Source organism: Mandrillus leucophaeus, unplaced genomic scaffold (assembly GCF_000951045.1).
Source record: "Mandrillus leucophaeus isolate KB7577 unplaced genomic scaffold, Mleu.le_1.0 Scaffold40, whole genome shotgun sequence".
Classification (NCBI taxonomy): domain Eukaryota; kingdom Metazoa; phylum Chordata; class Mammalia; order Primates; family Cercopithecidae; genus Mandrillus; species Mandrillus leucophaeus.
Window position 1 is genome coordinate 2,547,971 of NW_012104254.1, and position 22,274 is coordinate 2,570,244.

The following is a 22,274-nucleotide window of genomic DNA, read 5'->3' on the forward strand; positions in this document are numbered from 1 at the left end:
TTTCATCTTCTACACATTCTATATGGCTTTATAATGAGAAAGCAAACTTAAGATTCTCAGAAATGACCTCACTAACTTGAAAAGGGAACTAAAGTTGAGTGATGGTATAGATGGGGAATTTTGTTTATCACCTCACAAAGATATGTAATGGAAGACTGCCTCAAGATCTTCCACCCCATGGAATGTACTTTTTTATTTTTATCTAAGCAATGTGCATGATAGAGTATATGACTAAACATAATCCAATTTGATTTGTGTTGCAGCAGTTCTCCAATGAACAAATCTGTAAAATTACAACATGTGAAAGCTTAACACAGTGATATAAAATGGCAGTGGCACGGTTCATATCTTAAACTGACAGACTGATGGTGATTATTGCAAGGACAATGCCCTGCGTATGTCAAACGATTTGCAAATAATTTATGTCACCTTCTCCTCCATTATTGTTTTTGCAGAGGACATAAACTGTGTCACCAATATTAAACTATCTGCAAAAAGAGCCGAGCTCAGCTTTCTGCTCTCTGAGAACGCAGAGCCATCTGCAGTCAGACAAACATGCATATGGCCATCATTTGTCCAACATCTTACACAGTGTGAAGGTTTTTTACTTGAAATGCCAACCTGTGTGGCAGATGATGTATGTGTTTCCTCAGCCCCGTGATTACCAGGCCGGCGCCACTGTGCTGCGCTCTCACCTCATCAGTTCCACAAGCCGCACTCCAAGGTGTGTGAAGCATTTGCAGCAATATGGCTTCTGACACGCAGGGAGGTGGAGGCGTTCCGGTGTGAATATCTGACTCCAGATTTTGTTCCAATCAGGGTCAAAGTCTGACCCACAGAAATTAGTGTGGGTAGAGATTTAGGACTCAAAAACAGCAATTTGAAAACTGGAATGAATATATTTTGATAAAGGGGAAAGCAAAGGGCACCCTTGCTGTCCCTGGTTGACTGCTGTGCCAAATGCCTTAGAAATGACCTGCATTTTATTCCTTTGGAAGAGAATGTAGTGTAAGGCATATTTGTCGTCACCAGTTGTAAACAGAAAAGGTTACACCTGCAACTAGGTATAATTAGTTTTAGGGATTTGCCATTAATACAGACCAGGGAACTGTGATCCCTGCAAAATCACATTACGAGGCAGCTCTTCTCTAGATCTGAAGTTTTAGGAATACTTAAATTGGATTTTTCTTATATATATCTATGCACACATATATCTATATATATAGATATATGCGTGCACACACATGCATACACACTCATAGGAGAGAAGAGGGAGATTCTAAAACATCATTTCTAAACTATTGAGATAGCATTTGTTTGTTGGTTGTTTTTAAGAGCTCTACAAAATCTAGACATTTGGTTCAAGCAGAGTACATTATAATGCACTCTTATTATTAAAGGAGAGGGAGCAATTGAGGATGATAACTACATTTAAAGATTTTCCCAAAGGGATCTTTTTAGACATCAAATAGCTTCTATAAAGCCCTACATTTTGATGAGTTAAGTGTAAATTCATCAGAAACATATGGGTTTGTTTTCCTATAAAATCCACATGGACATAAAAATATCTCCCCAATCTCCCTTTTTAAACTATGAGTGGGTTGGAGGCCTCAAAGAAGACATGTGATGTTGAGTTCTTGTCCTCTACCATTTGCCGTCTTCAGACAGAAACAAAACCTCTTCCAAACACAGACTTTGAAAATCTGACCAAAGTTACCTATTTTGAATAAAAAGTAATGTGTGAATTTTGAATAATTCCTCAAAATTACTTTAGAAAACTAAAGTGTATGAACTTACCAAAATGAAAATGTGTTCCATTTAGGCCCAGTTAATGCTTACAGGAATAAGCAAAACTGAACCTATCAAGCCCATCTTAGTAGTGACTCAACATGATTTCCAGAAATGGAATACCCTCAATTGAAAATAACCGGTAGTTAACAGAATTTCCATAAATATTCACCACTTCTGATTACCTGTAATTCTTTCTATTAATGAAAAGAGGAAAGAAAATGGAAATATACATATGTTAATAATAAAATTACAGAAAAACAAACATGATGGATTTTGTGAATTTATAGTTGGAGAGTTTTTAAGATGTGGCCAGCAGCCCCATAGGGGTTTATCCTGACAAGTTTAATTTACATGTTTTTAAATGAGCATTGTCAAAGTTGGTAGAGCTAAATTACACTCAGTTTATCCCTCCCCAATTTCCAGGCTTTTTGTTCTCTTATACCCTAAAAATACAACAACATGGTTATTAAAGATCTCTCTTATGTCACAGAAGATTATTTGGGAGATTTATTAAATTAGATTGTGAAAATTCATGCCTTTTAAAACTGTCTACGGCAGAGGTCCCCAACCTTTTTGGCACCAGAGACTGGTTTCATGGAAGACAATTTTTCCATAGAGGGGGATGTGGGGGTGGTTAGAGAGGGATGGTTTGGGATGATTCAAGTGCATTACATTTATTGTGCACTTTATTTCTATTATTATTACGTTAAAGATATAATGAAATAATTATACAACTTACCATAACGTAGAATCAGTAAGAGCCCTGAGCTTGTTTTCCTACAACTAGATGGTCCCTTCTGGGAGTGATGGGAGACAGTGACAGATCATCAGGCATTAGATTTTCATAAGAAGTACACAACCTAGATTCCTTGCATGTGCAGTTCACAATAGGGTTCATGCTCCTATGAGAATCTAATGCCACTGCTGATCTGACAGGAGGTGGAGATCAGATGGTAATATGAGCAATGGGGAGTGGCTGTAAATAAAAATGAAGCTTCCATCACTTGTGTGCTGCTAACTTCCTGCTGTGCAGCCTGGTTCCAAATAGGCCACAGACCAGTACTGGATCTGTTGGGGACCCGTGGTCTAATGGACACTTCCATTTGGATGTCCAACTCAATATGTCCAAAACTAGCCTCCACACTGTCAACCCCTCATCAATTTCCTTTTCTTCCAACTATATCTTTCAGCTGTTGAGGCTCAAGATCTTGGACCCTACCTTTTCATTCACCACACCCAATCTGCTCTCATTCATTAGCTTTTCCTTACAAATTTTCTCAGATCTGCCCCTCTGTTTCCTCTTTGTGACCTTCCTAATCCAGACACTCATTACATAAACTTAAATTAATGAAATGACCTTCCATTTTTTACTCCTAGCTACAGGAGGCATACTACACATCACTTCCTGATCAATTGCTCAACGGCCAATTTAATCATATCACACTCTTCTCTCCAGTGAAAATAACACGTGGGGTTTGTGGAATGCTTCATAATCTACAAAGCACTTTCACATTAATTAACTTGTTTGATCTTCACAGCAAGCCTGTGAGGTGGGCAGAACAGGTACTAACATTTCCATTTTGTAAGTGAGGAAGCTCAGATTTGGAGAGGAGGTGACTTGCCTGAGACCATGTACACAGCCACAAACTGCAGTCAGGAGTCCAAGCCCAGAGCAGTTCTCATTGCACATTCCATCTATGATAACTGCATGTTGCCTAAATGTCCAAATTACTGATAAGCCCTCAAGGCCCCTTGTAATCTAGTTCAGATTTGTATTTAAAACTTTATCTTTCATGGCCATTCTACAGAAACCTTCTGATCCAATCACATTGATTTACCTACTGTCCATTAACTTGCTAGGCAATTTTAACTCATAGAGTGACCTCTAAAAAAAAGCCTTTCCCTGTTCAGACTACCTATCTACCTTTTAAATGCAGTTGTTTACCTTCTCCATGAAGATTTCTACAACCATTTCATTAAATGTTAGTAATTTTTCACATGTTTAAACTCAGCATCATTTTTTATATGGCCTATGTTCCTTCTTGAATTGTTTTATTGAACTCTAATTTAAATATTTACATATTTTTGGGTATCTACCCATTATATATTGTGACTTCTTGAGAGTAGAGGCTTTATCTATCTTTGCATGCCTTTCAGAATCTAAGAAATGCAGTATAAAAGATATTCAGTAAATATTTGTTTGCAATGAATTCATTTTGATTAAGTTTTGTTAGTGGATGGCTTTTATATTTGAAATTTTCATTCTGGCCTTATAATAGAAGACCATATACAAATATCCTGACTACCCTCAATTGGGTGCTCTCAATATAATTTGATATGTATTATTTAACAAATTTGTAACTCTCTTTAAATACTATATATTATTAATTATTGTAAAGGACGAGTTTAAGTAACCTTTTCTCTTGGACTGTTTTGGAAGTCAAGTTTTCATTTGGCACATTATTTTCTGATTAGGTGTATACAGAGATGATGTTCACTAACTCCTGTTAGAAAACCACTTGAAGCAGAAATGTCTCATTAATCAATAGTAATTATTAAGGATATTATTAAGCTTTGACAGCATACTAAATGAAAAGAATATAGACCTACGCTTTGTTTTTTCCTTTGTATATATACATATATAAATATAAATTACCTTAAGATAATTTCTAACGCAGCATAAATATAATATTCAGCATTTTTAATTCAGGATAATTCCCTTTTCCTATTTTTTGAAAATACAATGACAAATTTTTTCCCAAGCCTTTGTATGCTTACTGAAATGCATCTTCTGAAAAGTTAATCATACTAATCCTGGCTTTTTTGCATTTATTCAGTCCTTAGCACACTTTCAAAGTTCCAGTAATATCAATATACCTAGAATAATTCTTTAGATAGCATTCCCTTGTCTACCTTCTTGAACATACGAAATATATTATATAATAGCTGTTTTAATATCCTTGTCTACTAATCTGTGTCATCTGTGTCATTTCTGGGTCTATTTCTACTGACTGATTTTTCTCTTCCTGCTTCTTTGCACACCTGATAATGTTGTCTTGGGTCCCAGACATTGTGAATTTTACATTAATGGGTGCTGGAGATTTTTGTGTTCCTTAACTATTTTAAGGTTTTTTTCTGGAAAGCAGTCTTGGAACTAATTCTATTGATTGATTGATTGATTGAGACAGAGTCTCACTCTGTTGCCCAGGCTGGAGTGCAGTGGCACCAGCCATCTTGGTTCACTGCAACCTCTCCCTCTGGTTTCAAGCGATTCTCCTGTCTCATCCTCCAGAGTAGCTGGGACTACATGCATGCACCACCATGCCTGGCTAATTTTTGTATTTTTAGTAGAGACAAGGTTTCACCATGTTGATTTTGATGCTTGCTTTTAAGCTTTGTTAGGTAGTTCTAGACAACCATTAGTCTAGGTCTAATTGGGCCCCAATACTGAGGGCATACCCTTCTGAGAACTTCCATACCACATGTATTAGATGGTCTTCTCACTCTAAGGAGAATACAAACTATTTTCAGCCCTCTCTGAACTCTGCTTGCTCTTTTCCAATAGTTCTTTCCCAGCCTTAGTCAAGTTTCTTCATAAGCATGTGATGATCAACACTCAGTTGAAGACTAGAACCTTCTACAGATCTCCAGAGTTCTGTCTCTCTGTGCAGTTATCTTCTCTTCAGTAGTCTGCTTTGTGAATTCTACCTACTGTGGCCTTCTTGGCCTGGAACTCTTGTATTCTCAACTCAGGGAGACTGCCGGGCTCTGCTTGGGTTCTCCTCTTTCCTATGAGGCAGCCTAGAAATGCCTTCTAAGCAGAAGCTGGGCAATTGAAGGGCTTATTTTGTTTCTTTTCATGCAGGCATCACTGTCCTAAACTAACTGTTGTTTCATGTTTTAAACCATTGTTTTATATATTTGGTCTGATTTCTATAATTATTGAAAGTAGGAGGATACATCCAGTCCTTGTTCCTCTCCATCATGACTAGAAGTAGAAGTTCTTGGATAGCATTATGAAAGACAAAAATTGCTCTAAGGGTCGGAGTGAAAATGAGTTTTTCTTATTCAGAATTGCCAAAGAAAAAAAAAATAGAAATGAAAATTTACCCTTTCTAAAACAAGCCCTTTGACAATAGTATTCAATTCAAAATAGAAAAAGAAAAATACATTGACTCTTTAGAGTAAAAATTTTAATTTATATACATATGAGAAGGTAATTCAACAAATTAAAGGTAACCTACTTGTCCTATTTCAAAATTACTTTAAATTCTTAGAAGTCACTAAAAACATTGTTTCGATAGCCAGAAATATTTTCTGATGTAAAATATAAGGTATTTCTTAATTTCTATTTGGTAACAAAACAAAAAATTGTGTGACTGCAACACAAATCTGTGCAGTCAAAAAGAGAAAGAAAGAAAGAAAGGAATGAAATAAACAGAAAAATTGGCCTGAGCAAGCTGGGACTTTTCTTCTTACATGTCCCACTTTGTATTGGTAAGACCAGATAATGAGTAGCACTTTTTCTTTGTAACAATTCATTAATCAGAGAAATGATCCTTGCTAGTGTTTAGATGTTTTACTTAATTTGGTACCTCTGGCCTGCTGTCCCACTCATGCCAAAATTATTATTTCTCACCCAGCATGTGATAAATAACAACTTCAGTTGTGATTAATACCATGAATCCTTCAACCTGACGAATGCAAAAAAACTTGAGACCTACAGGACAAGTGGGTGATAATTGTTGTGAGAACTGTTGAAGCTCTGCTCAGCTTGTGAGGAAAGAAATCCACAGGAAATGAAGCATTTGCTAGCAGTCCAACTGATCCTAAGAGGCTTCATTAAGCCCATCTCAGCAACATTCACCATCTGAATACCAGTCCTAGCTTTTCTCCCTCCCAATACTAAGTTTCAAGTATCTTCAGAGAAAAGAAATCATGAACTCATTTTTGCATGCATTTAAATATTTATTGAATGTATGAATAAATGAATAATAAACGAGAAAACAATTTTCACCCAAGTACTAGACATTATAATGTGGGCCATTTGAGAGCTACATATGGTTATCTCTTGTCATTTCTCTAATAACGCAATTGTGCACAAGTGTAGTTTTGCTAAAATCCATAGCAAAATTAACATTCTCTGCTGGCAAAAAGAAAACTGTTAGCAATGGCCAGTAACTAAAGCCACATGGTGCCATCAACTTGATCATTATTATTTAGCTCTAGATACCAACATAGTATACCAGTGGTCCTCAATTAGGCAGATGGTAAAGGGACTGTGTGTTATTTGAAAAAGCTTCCCAAGATATTCCTTGCCTCCTCACTGAGAAAGTGCTTTAAATGGTGGTATATATTTTAAGTCACAAGTCAATGAATGCATAATGATGGTCAACAAGTTGAATACTGCCTACAGACATTTTGGTTTGGCAGGCAAGTTGTTTTAATTATTTTACTTTAATGCCTTAAGGTAGAGGGATGCATTATACACTCTGGCACAGCCCCTACTATGCCTTTTGTCTAATACCTAGTCTGTCTCATTCTATTCATTACATATCTGGCTTCTGAACTGAGTTTGTGATCCCTGGCTGAATGGAGAGGTACTAAACAATAACAACCAAAAAAAACAAAAAAGTAAAAAAAATAACTTGGCTTACAATGTTTATCTTATATAAATTTCAGGGAACAGAAGAAAGTGTCACCCAATTCATTTCTCTAAATCAACTTTATTATAATTATATACAATAAAATGCAGTTTGGTGAGTTTTGACAAATATGTACATCTTATAAACATCAAAACCAATATATAGAATTCTTCCATTACCTCCCAAAGTGCCTTATACATTCAAAGGAAAAACAAAAACAAAAATCTGACCTCAGATAACCCTTGATCTGCTGTCATTATAGATTAACTTTGTGTATTGTAAAATTTATATATGCATAGAGTATGTACTTTCATGTCTGCCCTCTTACCCGCAGCATATGTAATGGTTTAGGGATTCACCCAGATTGTTACAAGTAATAGTTGTTCGTTACTTTTTTTATTGAGTAGTATTCTATTGTTTAAAGGTACCATAATTTATCTGTTCACCTACAAATGGACTTTTGGACTTTCTTCTAATTGTGGGATACTATGAATTAAGCTACTGTGAACACCCAGGCATTAATCTGTGTATGGACATGGCTTCATTCCTCTGGGGTACTTAGCTGGAGAATTACTGAATCATATAGTAAATATATGTTTAAGAAACAGGGAGTTTCCTAAAGTGCTTGCACCAATTTGCACTCCCACTAGCAGTGAATGAGAATTTCAATTGTTTCATGTCCTTCTCAACACATATTATCAAACTTTTCGATTTTAGTCATTTCAATAGGCGTGTGATGACATTTCATTGTGATTTAATTTACATTTCCCTGATGACTAATATCATTAAGCTTTTTAAAATGTATTTATTGGTCATTCATGCATTTTTTTTTTTTTTTTTGGTAAAATGCCTAAGTCTTCTGCTTATCTTTTAACCTTGTATTTTTAGTTGGCTTTTTATTAATTTCTGAGTTCTTTGTTGTTCTGGATACAAGACCTTTATCAGCTATATTATTGCAAAACTTTTCCCCTATGGTAAGCCTTTTTAAATTTATTGTCTTTGGAAGAGCAAAAGTTTTAAATTTTGATTAAGTCCAATTTTCAAAGTTTTTCATAAATATTTCTGTATCCTACATAGAAAACCTTTTCCTACTCCAAGGTCATAAAAAGTTTCTTCCCAATATTTTACTTTCTTCCTTTTCTTCCTTTCTTTTCCTCTTCTTTCTCCTTTCTTTCCTTTCCTTTCCTTCCTTTTTTCTTTTCTTTTCTTTTTCTTTTTTTTTGAGATGGAGTTTCACTCTTGCCCAGTGCAATGGCACAATCTCAACTCACCGCAACCTCCGCCTCCCAGGTTCAAACAATTCTCCTGCCTCAGCCTCAGGAGAAGCTGGGATTACAGGCAGGTACCACCACGCCCAGCTAATTTTGTATTTTTAGTAGAGATGGGGTTTCTCTATGTTGGTCAGGCTGGTCTCAAACTCCCAACCTCAGGTGATCCGCCTGCCTCAGCCTCCCAAAGTACTGGGATTACAGGGGTGAGCCACTGTGCCCAGCTCCAATGTTTTCTTTTAGAAGCTTTAGAGTTTTAACTTTTGCATTTAGATCTATAATACATTTTAATTTTTGTGTATAGCTAAGAGTTTTTTCCACAATGATGTTGTTCCATAACCACCTGCCTAAAAGCCTATTTATCTCCCACCATCCACTATCTTGGAATTATCCAGAGTTTTATTAATTTTCTCTATTGTGTCCCTCTTTTCTATGCCATTTGGGGTTTTATTTTCTCTCTTGCTTATCCACTTCCCGTTTTATTGATTTCCACTTTTTAATTATTTCCTTCATAGTACTTCGAGTTTAATTGCTCTTCTTTTTCCAGATTATAAAAGTAGAAGCTGAGATCATTGACTATAGACTGTTCTTTTCTAATATAAGCATTTAACACTGTAATTTTCTCTGTAGGTTTTGCTTTAGTTGAATCCCATAAATTTGGATATACAGTTGACCTTTGAACAACATGGGTTTGAACATCACAGGCCCACTTACTTATGGATTTTCTTCTGCCTCTGCCACCCTTGAGACACCAAAACCAAACCCTCATTTCCTTCCTCCTCAGCCTACTCAACATGAAGACAAGAATGAAGATCATTATGATGATCCACTTCCTCATAATGAATAGTAAATATATTTTTTCTTCCTTATGATTTTCTTAATACCATTTTCTTTTTCTTACTTTACTGTAAGAATACAGTATGTAATACACATAACATGCAGGATACATGTTAATCTACTGTTTACATTATTGGCAAGGCTTCTAGTCAACAGCAGCCTATTAGTAGTTAAGTTTTGGGGGATTACAAAGTTATGTGTAGATTTTTGACTATACACTGAACAATCCCACACTGTTCAAGGTCAACTGTATGGTATTTTCACGACTTCTAAATTCAAAATATTTTCTAATTTATTTTGTGATTTTTGTCTTTGACCCTGGACTATTTTGAAGTGTGTTGTTTAATTTCACAATATTTGGGGATTTTTCCATGGCCTAAGTTCACTCATTAACTATTTGTCAAGCACTTACCATATGCTCAACAAGTAGGCTCCTGCAGCTACAGGGCAGTGAACTAGTCAGCAGTTGTTTATCCAGAGTACTTACCTGGCACAGTCCCTGGAAAATAAATGGTGTTTATTGAATGAATGAAAATAAGCACTTTGGAGAATGTAAACATGAAACCTGATTAGAACTTAACTGTCAAGTGTATTATTCTAGTGATGAAATAAGAATATGATACTGCGAAATAAAGACTATATGGGTATTGAACAACTTGCTAAAATAATGCTTCCTATGCTGTCCAATGAAAATGCAGCACTTCTAAATTCTCCAAGGGAACAAATAATGGAAACCTACTCAGTTAGAAAAAACTATTAACATCATGTCAAATGAATGATTCAGTGGACTTACATTATATGAATATGCGTTAGTGTTTACACAATGATGGCCTTTTATTCTAGAATATATCATAGGCTGTTAACTAATTTTCCAGTCTATTGAAAACATCAACTATTTATCATGATAAACATCTAGACAGAGTATTTCCATTTAAAAGCCTATATGTTTAAAAAAATGCATTAATTGCCTAAATTTCATTAACTTTCACTTTGAGATTACATGTGTGGTCAATAAAGAGATTCTCTCATATGTTTTTTCTAGATGGCATTTCCATCTTGTCTTTCAGATTCTCTGTTTGTTGTACAAGATCCCAATAGCATCCTTAAGTACAATCATTTACTTGTTCAATAGAAACAAGTAAATAGGACCAGGAGTTCAAACTAAATGTGTATAACAAAAAGTAAGAAACAAAAACAAAACAACAACAAAAAACACCTCAATGTCTTATTTTTAATTATCTCTAGTTTTATAGGAGTGAAACATTGCACTGATGAAAGTGTATTACATTAAACTTGGTAAGCCAACATTTCTGAATTAAAGAAAAAAATCACCATAAAATTAGTTTTCTGGTTTAACTTATATTGAGGGTTTTTTTTTTAACATATTATTTTTAAAACAACTTTTGTTAAGTTTAGTTTTAAACCTTAGGTAATGAGAAAACAATAAGGAGTTAATCCTCCAGAAACAACTGTGAATGGTATTTTTCTTTGAATGTATGATTAAACCAAAATAAAATTACGTGTTCAACATTAACAAACTACACACGTTATTTGGGAGCAGAGAGATGTAAGTATGCTCTCCCCTCTGGAACCCACACATTTCTACTCAATAATCATTGAAATTTCACACATTAAATATGTGGGTGTGAAAACCAGAAAAGCACTGAATAATGTACTCAGGATATTACACCAGAGCAACTTAGGATATTGCTCTAAATATTTGGTATAAATTAATCCATCACCTAAATTAATATCTTAGTAATTTGACATATTTGGTAAAGTTTTCAAATTACTTAGTATATTCGAAGGTTTTGTTGGTTTCTTTTTGTTGTTGTTGTTTGTTTTTTTTAAGGTATTGTCTTTGACTATTCTTCACTAATGGGGAGTGAAGGTAGGACTCAGGGGGAAGAAACACTGTTTTTCAAAATGAAATCAATAATACTTTTTCCTCCAATACACTCTCATCAGTATGTATGTGAGAATAAAGTGAATATTATATATCTTTAGTGTTTAAATGGAATGTAAACAAATCAAATAAACTGTTTCAGGGCTTTACACATTAACATTTACATAATTATTTAAAGATATATATTCAAGAATGTTCATTATACCTTATACACACTGTACACCACTTAAATATTTTATTAATAATGGCTGGTTAATGAGTTAGAGTGTATCATCATATAATGAAACATTATATAATTGAACATGTGTCTACATCTCCTTATACCTATGTCAGAAAAGATAAACATGTTTGAAAGAGTATGTCCATAGTCACAATGGAAAGCAAACCAAAAAAATTGCTAACAGAGGGGCAGAAATTGTGACAAACTTGATTTTAAAAAAGCACACAGATCTATATAGAAATAAGTTTGGAGGAAATCAAGTAGTAGCAGAAACTTATCATAAAAATGGCAACAGAGGCTGGGTGCAGTGGCTCACGACTATAATCCCAGTCCAGCACTTTGGGAGGCCAAGGCAGGCGGATCACGAGGTCAGGAGATAGAGACCATCCTGGCTAACATGGTGAAATCCCGTCTCTACTAAAAATACAAAAAATTAGCCAGGCGTGGTGGCGGGCGCCTGTAGCCCCCGCTACTCGGGAGGCTGAGACAGGAGAATGGCATGAACCTGGGAGGCAGAGTTTGCAGTGAGCCGAGATGACACCACTGCACTCCAGCCTGGGCGACAGTGTGAGATTCTGTCTCAAAAAGGCAATAGAGTCCAACTCCAGAAGTCAGTGACATTGTATACAAAGTACATGAGGAGATCCCAGGCATTCAGGTGAAAATTAATTCAGAGCAGCCGGGCTGATGGGACATTTCCTCAATTCCCAGCTTTTGCTTAGGAGCAAGGGGCCAACAGCAGTATTCGCTCTCAGGATGCTGTGGGGAGTGCCCAAGTAACAACTAACCTCAAGAAGGATGAGGAACATCACACCCAGAAGACAAACCGCCACCAAACTCTACTTAGATTCTCATCATAGACAATGAGAAGAAGCAGGGTAAGTAATGTAACTAGTATCCCCAGAGAAATGTATACTAATTCTCAAATGCAAAGAAACATAAGCAGACAACTAAGAACTGTCCAACATGTAAAGAAAACCCCACGCCCATGAGAGAAAGACCCCAAACTCAACAAATTATCATCAAAAAAAGAGTCAATTATACAACCAAAAATAAATTTAAATAATATCTTCAGAGATTCCTGGGTATCCTGTACACATGAAACAGAAAATAAATAGAAATCTTAGAAACTTAAAATGTTATTGGAATTTCAGTTTCAGCTAAGATGGAGTCATAGAGACTGGGTATTTTTAGGTATTTCGGGTGACTAGATATTAGTATTCCATTAGTATTTAATTCTAGCCTACCTGAAATACCTAAAAATCCAGACAAAATACATGGAACAATGGTTTCAAGAAATGGAGGCTGAAAAGTCCCACTGCAGATATACTATCTGCAAACTAGATAACCAGGAAAGTCAGTATTGCAACTCAGCCTGAGTCTGAAGGCCTAGAGGGTTGAGATTGTCTCTGAGTTCGTCGACACTGAAGATTTGTTGTTGGTGGTGGTGTTCTCCCTTTCTTCTAGTCTTTCTTTCCTTTTATGCATATAGTTTGGATAGTTTTGGATAGGGACTAGTTAAGTGTCAGAGTCCAAAGGCCTGAGAACCTGGAACACTGATGTCTGAGGGCAGGAGAAAATTGATGCATCAGCTCCAGAAGGGAGACCTAATTTACCTTGTCCCTACCTTTTTGTTCTATCCAGGCCCTAGGTAGGTTGGATGATGCCCACCTACATGGGTGAGGGTGGATCTTCTTTGTTACTGAATCCAATACTAATATCTTCTGGCCATGCTGTCACAGACACACCCAGAAATAATGTCTTATCACCTATGTAGTATCCCTTAACCCAGTCAAATTGACACAAAAAGTTAACTAACATCACACCAGGAGAGGGCATAGGGGAAGGGAACCCAAGTAGGGCCTGGTAGACTCCCTCTAAGTTGAAGAAGTAGAGGGGAAAGTCCAGGGAGACAAAGGCAGCTAGAGTTTGCAGGGCAGAGTAGTGAGGATGAACTCCACAAATCGGCAGTTGGTGCCCCCTGGGAATCAGGACTATCAGTGCATGAATATGAGAAAACTATCTGAGGCCAGGAAAACGACACCTAAAAGGATTAAAGGGAGTAATACTGAGAGATCACACAAGGGCAAGAATGGTACTTGTTTGCACCAGTGAGATTGAGAAATTTCTTAATTCACAAGGTGTTAAATAGAATACAGAAGGTCCCATTTTACTATGGTTCAATTTAAGATTTTTCAACTTTAGGATGGTATGAAAGTGATACTCATTCGCTATACTTAATTTAGGACAGGGTTACATGCCAATAACTACATCAAGAAGCATCTGTGTTTAAAAGGGTCTTGTCTCAAAAGAGAAATAAATTAGCTCTAGACTAAATATTATTCTGCTTCTAACACATTTTAAAAGACCCAAAAGGATTAAAGTGTTTTCTAGAAACTTAACTGCATTTCAACACAAAGTTAAATAATATTTGTAGGAATAGAAAAATACACAGCCCCCACAAGAAGAAAAAAAATCACAGTATCTGGCATAAAATAAAAAATTATCAGGCATGCAAATAAGCAGGAAAAACTTGTAATAAGGAGAAAAATCAATCAACAGAAACCAATCCAGAACCAACACAAATGTTGGAATAAGCACACAAGGACAATAAAACTGTTGTTATAACTACATCCAAATGTTTAAAACGTGAGAGGAAAGAACATGTTAAATAGACACACAAAAGTTCTTGACAAATTTCTAGATACAAAACTATAATGTCTGAGATGAAGAATATACAAAATGAGGTTAATGACAGATAAGACACTGCAGAAAAAAAGATAGGTGAACTTAATGACATAGCAATAGAAATTATCCAAACTAAACACAAAAGGGAAAAAGGACTAGAAGGAGGAGGAGGAAAACAGTAACAACAACAATACATTATCAATGAACTGTGAGGCAATTCCAAATGGTTTAATATATGTGTAATGTGAGTCTCTGAAGGAGGGAAGAGGAGATCAGAAAAAAATATTTAAAGAAATATTGGCTGAAATTTTTCCAAAATTAGTGAATAGTGTAAATCGAGAAATCCAAGATCAACAAACCCTAATCACAAGAGAAAAAATTCACTAAACAACATCACAATCATATTGCTCAAATCCGGGGATACAGAAAAAATTGTAAAAGCATCTAGAGGGGGAAAAATGTTACATACAGAGAAACCAAGATAAGGATGATGTTTTCTCATCAGAAATAATGTAAGAGAAAAGGCAGTAGGGCAGATGGCTTAAACTGCTGAAAGGGGAAAAAGAAACTGTCAACCTAGAATTTGATACTTAAATATCTTTCAAAAGTGAAAGTGAAATACTTTTTCAAATATACAAAATACAAAAGTATTCATCACCAGTAAAGCCATACTACAAAAAAATGATTAAGAAAGTCCTTTCGACCGAAGAAAAATTTTACCAGATGGAAATATATATCTATACAAAGAAACAAAGGATATCTTTACAAAATAATTGACCATTTAAACAAAAATAGTAATGTATTGTGGAGGATATAACATAAGTAGGAGTAAAATAATAGCACAAAAACCGAAAGGAGAGAAATAAAAATAAACTTCTGTAAACGTCTTATATGTGAGATGGTATAATATCACTTGACGGTAGGACATTATAAGTCATAGATATATACTAGAAACGCTAAAACAGGGGTGTGCGATCTTTTGGCTTTCCTATGCCACACTGGAAGAGGAATTGTCGTGGGCCACACATAAAATACACTAACTATAGCTAATGAGCTAAACAAACAAAAAAAAAGTTGCAAAAAAAAATCATAATGTTTTAAGAAAGTTTACAAAATTATGTTGGGCCACATTCAAAGCCATCCTGGGCAATATGCGGTCCACGGGCAATGGGTTAGACAAGCTTGTCCTAAAACAGTCACTAAATAACAAAATGAAGAGTTATAGTTAGTGAACCAACAAAAGATGTTGAGATAAAAAATAAACATTTAAAACAAAAGCAGGCAGAAAAACAGAAAAGGAAACAGAAACAGATGGGGCAAAGAGAAAACATAGCAAGAGAGTATATTCAAATTTCATTATATCAATAATCGCATTAGGTGTAAATGGTCTAAACACTCCAATAAAAAGGTAAATATTGTCAGATTATGACATAAAGAACTACTTGCTGCTTCCAAGAAACTCACTGTGAAATATAAAGACACAAATAGGTTACATGTAAAAAAATGGACAAAGATATATCAGACTACTACTGATTCAAAGAAAGCTAGAGGATTTATGCTATCAAAGTACATTTCAGAACAAAGACTTTTATGGAAAAAAAAGTCATTTCATAATAATAAAGAGGTCAGCTAATCAAGAGGAAAGAACAATCCTAGATATCTATGCTCCTAATATGAGAGCTTTAAAATACATGAAGCAAAAACTGATAGAACAGCAAGGAGAAATAGACGAACCCACCAGTACAGCCAGATATTTTAATATCCCCGTGTCAATACTTGACAGAACATGTAGGCAGAAAAATCAGCTACATTATCAACCAACTTGATATCATCCAACACTTTCACTAATTGATACTGATAGAATATTCCATGCAACAACAGCAAAATAAACTTCCTTTTCTATTGCACATGGAACATTTAATAAGACTGACAATATTCTGGGCCACAAAAAAGTCTCAAATGTAAAACTATTCATGTTATACTAAGACAATTCTTTGACAATGAAATTACATTACGAATCAGTAACAATCAGTTTACTTTCCCTTCAGCAAAAGAAACAATCAAGAGAATGAAGAGACAACCTGTAGATTAGAAAAAAAAAATTTGCAAACTGTTCATCCAACAAGAGACTAATATCCAGAATATACAAGGAAATCAAAGCAAGTCAATAGCAAAAAAAAAAAAAAAAGAGAGAGAGAGAGAGAGAAATCTCCAAATATGTGGAAACTAAAGCATACACTTCTGAATAACATGGGGTTCAAAGAAGAAATCAAAAGGGAAATTAGAAAGCATTTTGAACTTAATGAAATATACCTGAAACACAATATACCAAACTGAAACACAATATACAAAAATGTGTGGGATATTGCTAAAGCTGTACTTACAGAAAATTACTTACAGCACTAAATGTCTGTATTACAAAAGTAGAAAGGGTGAACATTTCCCCCATAAGATGAGTAACAAGGCAAGGATGTACTCTCTCACCAGTTCTGTTGATGTTATACTAGAGGTTCTAGGGGAAAAATAAATAAATAAAATCAAATTGAAAATAAACAAGTAAAATTTTTTGTTTGCAGACATTATCATGTAGGTAGAAAATTTGACTGAATCTACAAAGAAGCTATAGTTATACAGTAACTGGTCTAGTTATACTAGAATAAGTAAGTTTACCAAAATGGCAGGATACAAGAGCTATAATATATAAAAATTATATTTCTATATACTAGCAACAAACAAATGGAAATTGAAATTTGTGACACCACCTATCTAAAATAGCATCAAAAATGTCAAATATTTAGGGATAACTCATCACTATATAGCCTATGTACGAGTTCTCACCCAGGTTTGTGCATTCTGGAGAAGATGCAGAAGAGGTGGTATGATGTTCAATACTTAATTTTTTAAATTTATCTATCTTATTGTGTTGTCTATGTCTTGAAAAGTTGTTGCAGTTATTTTTGATTGGTTCATTTAAAATTTTTTTTTATTTCAGTAGGTTTTTGGGGAACAGGTGGTGTTTGGTTACATGAGTAAGTTCCTTAGTGGTCATTCTGAGATTTTAGTGCACCCATCACCTGAGCAGTGTACACTGTACCCAATGTGTATTCTTTTATCCCTCTCCAGCCCCCACTCTTTTCCCCAAGTCCCCAGAGTCAAGAACCCAAAAGTAAATGCAACAAAAACAAAGATAAATACATGGGACTTAATTAAACCAAAAAGCTTCTGCACAGCAAAATAAATAATCAGCAGCATTAACAGACAACCCAGAGTGGAAGAAAATCTTCACAATCTGTACATCCGACAAAGGATTAATAGCCTGAATCTACAAAGAACTCAAACAAATCTGCAAGAAAAAAGTATCCCATCAAAAAGTGGGCTAAGGACATCAACAGACAATTCTCAAAAGAAGATACACAAATGGCCAACAAGCATATGGAAAAATGCTCAACATCACTAATTATCAGGGAAATGCAAATCAAAACCACAATGCGATACCACCTCACTCCTGCAAGAATGGCCATAATCAAAAAATAATAGATGTTGGCGGGGATGCAGTGAAAAGGGAACACTTTTACACTGTGGGTAGAAATGTAAACTAGTACAACCACTATGGAAAACAGTGTTGAGATTCCTTAAAGAACTAAAAGCAGATCTATTGCTTGATCCAGCAATCCCACTACTAGGTATCTAACAAAAGGAAAATAAATCATTATATGAAAAAGATACTTGCACACCCAGGTTTATAGCAGCACAATTTGCAACTGCAAAAAGATGGAACCAGCCAAGTGTCCATCAATCAATGAGTGGATAAAAAAAATGTGATATATATAAATACACACACACACACACAACCACACACATACATACCATCAAATACTACTCAGTCATAAAAAGGAAAAAAAAATGGCATTTCCAGTGACCTGGATGGAACTGGAGACTATTATTCTAAGTGAAGTAACTCAGGAATGGAAAACCAAACATCACCTATTCTCACTCATAGCTCAGCTATGAGGATGCAAAGGCAATGCTTAATTTTTTATTGCTGGTGTGACAGGTTAGGTATTTGAGATAACTGGGGAAGGCACTTTTTAAACACGGCTTACATTCAGTTGGCTCAAGATTACATTGTCTTATTAGTGCCTTTACACCCCTAATAAACAAGTTCCATCTACTGCTTACGAGTTATGTTTCACATAAGCATATTTAAAATTTTAGAGGTTTACATCTTCAGTACATAGCAGATGCTTATTTTTACAAATGAAGCATTCTCATCTTTAGACAGCCTATACTCACAAACATATGTATCAATTTTAATTAATAGCAACATGTTTATACAAAATATGGTTTAGGAAGCACACACACACACACAGAAAGTAAACTGGTAGAATGAGGCATCCTCTACAAAGTTTTTCAAATAACACATTATCTTCTAGGAAATTGTGGATTATTCAAATAGATTCAAGAAGTAGAAAGCTTGCATGTACAATACCCAAAGGATGAAAAAGCCAACTAACTGCACCTAGAAAATAGCAAATCAGGCTTTCCAAAAAACTCTAAGAGTGGAAAAATAAGTTTTATGGACAAGTACTATTGAACTTCAAAGAACAGGACTCTATATTCTGTAAGAACTGTTCCAGAGCATAGAAAAAGATGGACAGTTTCCTACCATTGCAAAACGCTCACAAAACTTGAGAGACAAAACTAGAGCAGACACACACACAAACTCTAAACTAAGCAGTCCATGAACAATATGCAAAAATCCAAAAATAACCAATTAAGAAGCTTCAGCAAAGGAAACAATCAACAGAGTAGAAGAGACAACCTACAGAATGGAAGAAAATATTTGCAAACTATTCATCCAGCAAGAGACTAATATTCAGAATATACAAGGAATTCAAAGCACTCAACAGCACAAGAGCAAAAAAACAAATAATCCAATTTAAGAACAGGTAAAGAACCTGAATAGACACTTCTCAAAAGACATGCAAATGGCCAAGTATATGAAAAAATGCTCAGTGTCACTCATCACCAGGGAAATGTCCATCAAAACTACAATGTGGTATTGCCTCACCCCAGTTAGAATGGCTGTTATCAAAAAGACAAAAAATAACAAACGCTAAAGACACCAAGAAAAGGGAACTCTTATACATTGTTAGTGGAAATGTAAATTAGTACAACCATTAGGAAACACAGTATGGAGGTTTCTCAAGAAACTAAAAACAGAACGACCATATGATTCAGCAATCGCACTATGAGTATTTATCCAAAGGAAAGGAAATCAGTATACCTATGAAATATCTATACCCCCATCTTTAATGCAACACTATTCACAATAGCCAAGATACAGAATTGACCTAAATGTTCATCAACAGATAAAGGGATGAAGAAAATGTGGTATATATACATCGTGAAATACTATTCGGCCACAAAAAGAATGAAACTCACAGCAACATGGATACAACTGGAGAACATTATGTTAAGTGAAATAAGTCAACCACTTCTATGTAGATAAATACTGCATGTTCTCACTCATAAGTAGGAGCTAAAAAAAAAAAAACCCCTGAGCTCATAGAAGTGAGGAGTAGAATTATGGTTATTAGAGGCTGTGAAGGATTGGGGAAAGGAAAATCAGGAAAGGTTGGTTAATGGATACAAAATTACAGCTAGATAGGAGAAATAAGTTCTATTGTTCTAAAGCACTGCTGGGTGATTATAGCTAACAATATTATATGCTTTTAAATAGCTAGAAGAGAGGGCTATGAATGTTTCCAGCACAAAGAAATGTAAAATGTTTGAGGTGATGGATATGCTAATTACTCTGAATTGATCATCACACACTGCATACATGAAGTATCACTCTGTACCCCATAAATATGTAAAATTACGTGTCAACTAAAAATAAAAACTCCCAATATTAAATTATTAAATAACAACTGACAATAATTAAAATAGTAAATAAAATAGGAGAATCTTTTAATCATCCATAAATACTCTAAAAGTATTTTTAAGTGTTTGATAGAATTTCATTTCCATTCTTGACTTAAGCACACTGACACATAATATTCCAAAACAAAAACTTTACAATTAGAAGGAAATTTCCTTAACCTGATGAAAGGACGTTTACTCAAAACCTACTGATACACCATACTGAATGGTGAAATACCAGAAGCATTTCCATTATTACTGGGAACAGGATGTCTGCTATCACTATCTTTCAATAGCGCACCAAGATCTCGCTCCTGCAGTAAAAGAAAAAAAAGAAGGAAAGAAAAAGGAAGAGAAGGAGAAGGGGAAGGAAGAGACATAACATTGAAAGGAAAAAGACTTATTCCTCATTAGAAAATCCAAAAGTAACAAAAGCAAAATAATGAAAGCGATCAGTTAGGTGGCTTGATTAAAGACCAGCATGTAAAAACCAAAGCTTTCTGATTCACCAGCAATGATTAACTTAAAAATAAATGAAAAAAAAGATTTAATTGCTAATACTCCCTCAAAACCATAAAACAAGTAGGCAAAAAATTTAAAAAATGTTAAGATCTATATATAAGGCTTCAGTGAAGTACACAAAAAACTTAAAACAAATTTACCATGTTTTAAGAGAAAAAAAAAATTTTTTTAATGTTGATTCCTATCTAAGAAAAGGATCTTTCTTGAGAGGCTGAGGCAGGCAGATCACAAGGTCAGGAGTTCGAGACCAGCCTGGCCAATATTGTGAAACTCCCTCTCTACTAAAAATACAAAAATTAGCCAGGTGCAGTGGTGTGTGCCTGTAGTCCCAGCTACTCAGGAGGCTGAGGCAGGAAAATCACTTGAACCCGGGTTGCAGTGAGCTGAGATCATGCTAATATACTCCAGCCTAGGTGACAGAGTGAGACACAGGAAAGAGGAGAGGAGAGGAGAGGGGAGGAAAGGGGAGGGGAGGAGAGGGGAGGAAAGGGGAGGGGAGAGGAGAGGGAAGAGAGGAGAAAAAGAAAGAGAAAGAAAGAGAAAATAAAGAAAAGGATCTTTCGTTTTTATTTAGCATTAACTTAGAAGTCCTACTAACCCCAATAAGAAAACAAAAATTTTAAAGATTAAAAAGAAACAAAACTGCCATTATCTAGGGTTTATACCTTTTATCCATGGAAAACTACAAAGGATCCTTAGAAAGATCATTAGAATAAGAGAGCTCAAAAAGATTTTACTAGATGGATTCCACACATGAGAACATTTTTTACAGCAAAAATCTTAAATTTCAATTAAATATCATTTATAATAAATAGAAATGGAGAGAACAGGCATGCAGGAACATAATCAATAAAAGATGGTCAAGAGCTCCATGGAGATAATTATGAAACTTTAATGAAGGACATTAGAAAAAGCCTAAACATGGTAGCATGATACATTTATGGACATAAAGACTTAATTTTGTAAAAATAATGATTCTTTCTAAAACAACCCTGAAATTCAATGTAAATCCAGTATTAGCTCAGGAAAGCTACTAAGAGCACTATTGTCCAAAGACAGTACTCAAAGTTTACATGCGATTTAGACTAAGGCAAACTTAATAAATCCTTTACATGGTATAACTCTGTATCTTAAAATAAAAAAAAAAGCATGGTGATGAGAAGTCAAACTCAGCCAGGCACCATGGCTCATGCCTGTAATCCCAACATAGGCATGAGCCTTGGGAGGTCAAGGTGGGTGGATCACTTGAGCCCAGGAGTTCCACAACATGGTGCAATCCTGTTTCTACAAAAAAATACAAAGATTAGGCAAGGTGGCACACCTTGACTCCCAGCTACATGGAGGCTGAGGCAGGAGATCAACTGAGCCCAGGGGAAGGTCAAGGCTGCAATTAGTCATGAGCATGCCACTGCACACCAGCCTGGGTGACACACTGAGACCTTGTCTCAAAAAAAAAAAAAAAAAAAAAAAAA